Source organism: Pinus tabuliformis, chromosome 9 (genome assembly GCF_031772625.1).
Source record: "Pinus tabuliformis cultivar Carrire ecotype Pingquan chromosome 9, CPIR1, whole genome shotgun sequence".
NCBI lineage: Eukaryota > Viridiplantae > Streptophyta > Pinopsida > Pinales > Pinaceae > Pinus > Pinus tabuliformis.
The window spans coordinates 1,653,308,993-1,653,315,719 of NC_142307.1; the positions used below are offsets into that span (position 1 = coordinate 1,653,308,993).

At 32.9% G+C, this 6,727-nt stretch overlaps 1 pseudogene; it reads right to left on the reverse strand.

The window, feature by feature from the left end:
* Positions 1-1,877: 1,877 nt before the first annotated feature.
* LOC149155196 (uncharacterized) lies at positions 1,878-2,502 on the reverse strand (annotated as a pseudogene).
* Positions 2,503-6,727: the final 4,225 nt, after the last annotated feature.

Consider the following 6,727-nt stretch of genomic DNA (forward strand, 5'->3'; position numbering starts at 1 on the left):
TTAGAAAGCTCCCTTGCAAACCTTCTAAGTAAGAATTTTCCATAATTTTTTTGGGGAGGGGCTTCACTGACCTAATGACCTATTCGAATAGAGGGTGTTTGTTCTGCCTTTGAGTCCTCGCTGTGTGTAGCACAATATACAATGTGGAGGTACTTGAGCAAAAAAGATAACACATCTTCAATTGCCATAACTTATTAAATGATTTCTTAAAAAGATCAATTTTCAATTTACACTTTAATTTGAAAATTAATTATTTACCTATTATTATATTATTTAAATTTTTTATACTTCTAAAAATATTAAAAGAAGCTTATTCTAATTTAATGTTTTTGAAACAAACACAAATAATTAGGATGGTGCACTCCATTCATTCCAAATGGAAATCTAAATCAGTGAGGCTAGATGCTCATTCTACAACACAATATGAGGGCATTGTGTAATTATATCCATTCTCATCTCCTAATTGACACATGTCCCTTTAAAAAAATTCTTTTAATAAAAAAAATGTTCATTGTAATCTCCCTAAAAAAGTACTTTAAATAAAAAAGCAGTATCCACATAAATGATTATACATAATTTCTTACATTTAATTAAAAGCATTAACAAATCTTAATAACCACATTCTAATTGTGTTCACTTAGTTGTGAGTATTACACTCCAATATGAAAATATGTGATAAAATTTTTTCACTTTCCTTATTGGAATTATAAATAAAGTATTTGGATATCTATATTAAATAATATAATTAAAATTAAGAAAAAAATATTCTATTTTCCTTATAAATATGGTTATGAATAATGTTTATAGAGAGAAAATGTGTGTTAATTTTTGACCTTAGTAAAATAGTTAAATTCTAAAAAGGAAAAAGTAATTAAAGGTAAAATAGTTTAGTTAATAAGAAAATGTGTAACTCATTCAATTTTTTATAATAATAATAATAAATTACTAAAAGATACAATTTAAACAATGAAAAATTACACTTGCTCTATATAGAAAAATAGAAAACCACTATAAATGCATCTTAATCCTAGATTTATCAAGCACTAAAGAAACATTTAATCTATTAGCACATAACTTTTTTTTCATATTTTTTCATTTTAAAAAGAGATTTACATATAATACAATTTCATCTCTCTTGAATCTTAATAGATTCGTAATTAGAATAAATCTATATTAACAATAATTCCAATCATTTCAAAACCCCCAAATCTAAATCATCCAAACAATAATCTTATTCTTTTTTCAATCTATTTTTAAATATAAAAAAATTAATAACTAATATATATATATATATAAAATAGTAACAACCACCAATAAAATACAAAACTATATATTCTATTACAAAAATTTAGATAGAAAAAAAAACCAAATACTATCACAGTAACTCTTACCAACACAAAGTACATATCTCTTACCACACAAACTACAAACTTCAAATAACAATCTCATAAATAAATATATGGTAATTTCACAATCCCAACAATATCACAAAACACAAAACAATGCCACAATCTCAATAAATCCTTAAATCCAAGACAGACCTGGTCCCCTTCCGCAATTTCTAACTTAAAAAATACAAAATAAAGCAATTTCTCATGTAAACAAGAAGGGATGCTAAGCAGCAAGTCCCTGTCGAGGTCAACTGAAGACGATATAAAATAAAATCCACAATTGAAAACAATACCAATTTTAGTGGCGTGATACAAATTTTACTCGGTATGACCAAGTCGGGTCAGGTTGACATGTTCAATTCTAAATTTTTCCACAGATGGCATCCATGTTGAATCAAATGTAGAAATAACTATAAATAATCTTAACACTGCGTTGATTGAAAAAAGAATCCCAAAACAAGACAATTGCATTATCTAAAAAAATTTCTAATCAGCAGCTTCTAGATCACGAAATATGGGATTTACAGTAAGTTACTCAGCGAGCGTCAACACTATACCCTTAACAAGTGCCTGAAACACATTATGTTCTAGTTGGCCATTATGGTCTTCATCGACACTCAGAAAGATCTGATCATAGAGCAACTCAACTGTTTCATTGGCTTCTAAAAGACTGCAGCTCTGATTTGCTAACTTTACCATCTTTATTCACATCCAACTGCTGGAACATATGATTTTTCAGTTCCTCCAAAAGTTTTTCATCTGCCAGAAACTTTCTCAGTTGCAAGCCATTGAGACTTTCTCAGTTGTAATCCATTGAAGACCTTAATATCTTGGATAACAATGGGCTTTAAAGCCAGGAATCAGGCAGATCTTGAAAGACACCTTGGAGTAATTGAGCAAACTGAGCCTGCGCTAATTCTTTCATCGCTTCTACCCTGTGCTTCTTTAAAATGTTTGTCAGAAGAGAATCACCTTCAGGGGTAACTGTGAAGGGAGGAACACCGATCTCGACTCCCATTTGAAGAAGGATAGACCGCAACCCATTTATGCTAAGCTTGTCACTGTCATCTGTATGAAGATCTATGAACAGATTTTTTTCCAAAAATACCATTAACATCTGACCAACTAGTAGTTGAATAAAATAGAGTACAAAGTAATATTACATCTATAAGTAGACTAAAATTTGGAGTATATTTTTCTCTTCGACTTCCACAGGCGCAGTAGCTTATGTGTTGTAGTGGGGGCTTCAACAACATTTTCCTTCTGTCATTTTGGAAGGGAAGGTCAATAATAAAAAAGTGTCTAAGAGAAGAGCATTGGTTGATATTAATAATGATTTAGAGGTATTATTTTTGCACATAAACAGAGGTATTTTATTAGAGATTGAGGCCTTTCATGGGGTTGGAAGTAATGCATCATATGGGATCCACACAGTGGTAAATTTATGCTTGTATTTTATATAGAAGCCACAACCCCCTGTACAAGCATACAAACACCATCAAGGACTATGTTGAAACATTTTTCTTTTGTTGTTTTCCGGCAACAACAGATAGCCATATGAAAGTTGCTTGAAGATTGAATTTTAATCTGATTGTAGAAGGCATATTAGAATGAAGGATACAGTGCTAGCCCATTTAATTATGCCAATGGAGCTGAGCACCTTTACTCCATCATGTTCCCTGATTTTTAACCCGTGACACAAATGGGTGAATACCAAGAATTCTTTGATGTTTATTTTGGTGCAACTTAGTTCTAGCATTGAAGATTCTATGTCTAGCTCTCAAACTAAAAAATAGAGCTTTCAATTATAAAAGACGCAGTGACTAATATTGAAAGCAATTTCAAGAGTAAACCAATATACCTACCTCATGTTAAACCAAAAGATTCTATGTCTAGCTCTCAAACTCAAAAGGGAGGCCAGAATTATAAAAGAAGCAATGACTAATATTGCAAGCAAGTGTAGGAGTAAACCAATATACCAACCTCATGTCAAACTAGATGAAACGGATTGAAGACAGATGACCATAGAAGTAGACTTTAGATTCCATGTTCTATTGAGATTTCCATCAGCAGGGTGTTTTCAAATTAGTTGATGACATCGAACTGTTTGTTTCAAACAAAGGTATTTTCACGTTTCTAATTCAAATTTCCAATTACTATTCGAGGGCCAATGACTATGTGAGGGATTAGGCTCTAGTTTAAAAGAAAGCAGCTCTCAAATGATGTCCTCGAGATTTTCAAAGGATATTTTTTTCTCTAAGTCATAGAGAAGGTATTTCAAGTGGTTCTAATTCCCACACTAAAAATTCCCAAGTTTCCCATGTGTCCTTTTCATGAAAAGGAGATCTTCAAGCCATGTTCTTCTACAGACTAGGTTTCTCCCCCCTTTAAAATTGGACCTAGTCACTCAAAAGAGAACTTCAACAATTGATGGAATTGGGACACATAAGGATTCTTTTTCATTCAATGAAAGTTCATTCATGATATATGAATGATGTAAACCTCTATGGAGGGGGTGTCTTCATTGAAAACTTCAAGGAAGAACCAGTTTTGTCTTAGAACAAAGAGAAATTTATCAATGCTTTGAAGGGTTAAAAAGAAGACACTTTGATCTACAAGTTCAATTATCTTATTTGTTTGTAGCTGTAATATAATGGTGGATAACACTTTACAGCACTGAGTACTTTACAATTATTCTTCATGCTTGGGGATATTATGTTATCTACTTCATAAATCTTAAGGATAAGAAAGAAATCATGGAAGGGCCTCCATTTTGGGGAAAAACTTATATGAAAGATTTAGTTCTTGAATTTTGATCTTTTCACTACAACCATGTTCACTACTATATGAATGAGATTTTGAAAATACCAATTTATCTATAGAATGGAGGAGACAAATCCAATAAGCATTGTTGAGGGAATATTATTTAGCTATTGATGAAAGTAGAGAAAATACAATATATTCTAAATATATGTGAGGTTATGTGTAGATACTAGAAATAGACACAAGAAAACCTCTGCTAGACAAGGTAATATTGGAGGTAGCAGAAAAAATAGAAGGATGCAGTTGCTAGATTTCTAACATCATAAATTCAAGTGCAAGTTTTCCAAAATCAGAAATTCAAGTGCTAATTTTTCCAGGAAGCAGGCCATGTATCTTCTTGTTTCAAGTTGGTACACAAGTTTAAGATAAGAATTCTAGGGAACACTCCAGTTTCAACCAAGGATGAATTTCAGAAAGGAAAAGGAGAAGGAAGAAATCTAGTTGACCCTTGGAAGAGGGAAAATGAGACAAAGAAGAGCACTACAGATAAGGTGTAACTTAAAATCCTAAACTGGAAAGCCAATGGAAGTCTTGTAAAAAAAAACAAAGAATTCCCCATCAAAAGGGAAACCAGACAATAAAAGCCCAAATTTCTAGAGATTATGAGGCAAGAAAATGGAAATATTTCTTAAACATTCCAAAAATAATTTTGAAAAAATCCCTTGATCCCACTCAAGGCAAGGGTGCAGTTTATTTTGTTGTTTTCTATCCACCTAGACTATTTTTTGATAACTGCTCTTTTTTCCGCAGTGTAGGAAAAATTATATTAACAAATCAAACCACAATACAAAAGGCCTAAGCCTAAAGATATTAAAAAAAAAGTCCCTAATAGAAATCCACTAAAGTAAGAATAACAACAACAAGGCTCAGTTTTCAGTGTGTTCCACTTTTATGTTTGCATTGCATTAATCATCCTGGCTATACTATTGGCACACAACTCACTAAATTGGATCTTCCACTATAGGGGTCACCACTTGAGCACACTATACAAATCTATTAAGGGGATGAAAATGGAATTGCTATAAGAATTCCCCATATCTGCTGCATGACAGTCATGTTTTTGGAAACCATGTTTTTGGACACCATATTTCACCAATTATCATTCATTTCTCTACTAAATCTAGCATTTGGTTTTTCCAAGTCCCCATTGCATCTACGGTTCGACAAGAAACATAATTGAAAAGACAAGTTGTTGTGCTTGCTTTCCTGGTTTGGTCTCATCTTATCACACAAAACCAACTTGACAATTTCAATAATTGACTGATAAGCTTATTGGATGCCACTATAGCAAAAGTGTCAAACTCACATATAATTCTTGATGTTGAGCAACAAGTCCCTACCTAAGCATTGTATGCAATGGGAAGGGGAAGCATTGTATGCAAGGGATAGGGGAAGGGTAGTACCAGAGATTTCAGGCTATGACTTTCCTCATGGGTTTTCCTATCTTATGAAGCACAACTTTTTTTGTACTACAAATGTTAAAACTACTACAATGCTTATTTATGAAAAAACACCAAAACAATTTTTTTTTTTTTCCATCTCAAAGAAATGTTGTCAATTTTATATCATATATTTATAAATTCATTACAATTGAAAAACATTTTTTGGTCATGTCGAAATGGTCAGATAGACATAGAAATTGAAACTATAAAATAAATAAAAAGAAGAGGAGCATCCTCGGAGACTAAGGAACTGAAAGAGATTCTCGATGCTCAATATCAATTAGAGGATTTGGTTCCCTGTGTCCCATGTGGGATTGTCTAGCTTTTAACCCCATACAAAAATTACCTGCATACGAATTCTAAAAGAACTGAAAATAAACAATAGCGAGAGCGTAAAAAATAAAACATATGTACACATAGATTTTCCACTAGATCCAAAAATCGGGACTACTAGATTGAACTTTTATTATATTCCTTTCAATGTTACAATACATATATATACATTTTGAAACATCCATAAACCACAATCCATTAACCCTGGATTAGAACACAATTTGTAGTTCCCTTTACCAGATCTACAAAATACCAAGGACCGAAAACCTTCATCCCCAAAACCATGTGTGAAATCCATGTACAAAACCATAGGTAGGTCTGCCCACCTAATATAGGGTCCAAAAAAATTCTTGGGGTGCTACCCTTGCAAGGGTGCTGCCGCCCCCTATATACCCCCCTGTTGCGCCCGAAACAACATACAAGGGGGGTTAATGCGCACCCACCCGTGAGGTAGTCATGGAAAGAATATAACGCACACCCAATATCCTCCCACTTGTTGTTTTATTTTGATACTGGGCCAAAAGAGAGCTTATTCATTGGTCCAACCCTAAATCACCCATTGTTTCTCTACACCAAGAGAACTTGTGAGTGCTTATAGACTTTGTTAATGCATCTGTAGTATTCTTCAAAGTGTCCACCTTTACTAGCAACACCCTTTTATCCTCAACCATATCCCTCACAAAGTGATACTAAACATCAATGTGCTTTGTCTTTGAATGCTAAGCAGGGTTCATTGGA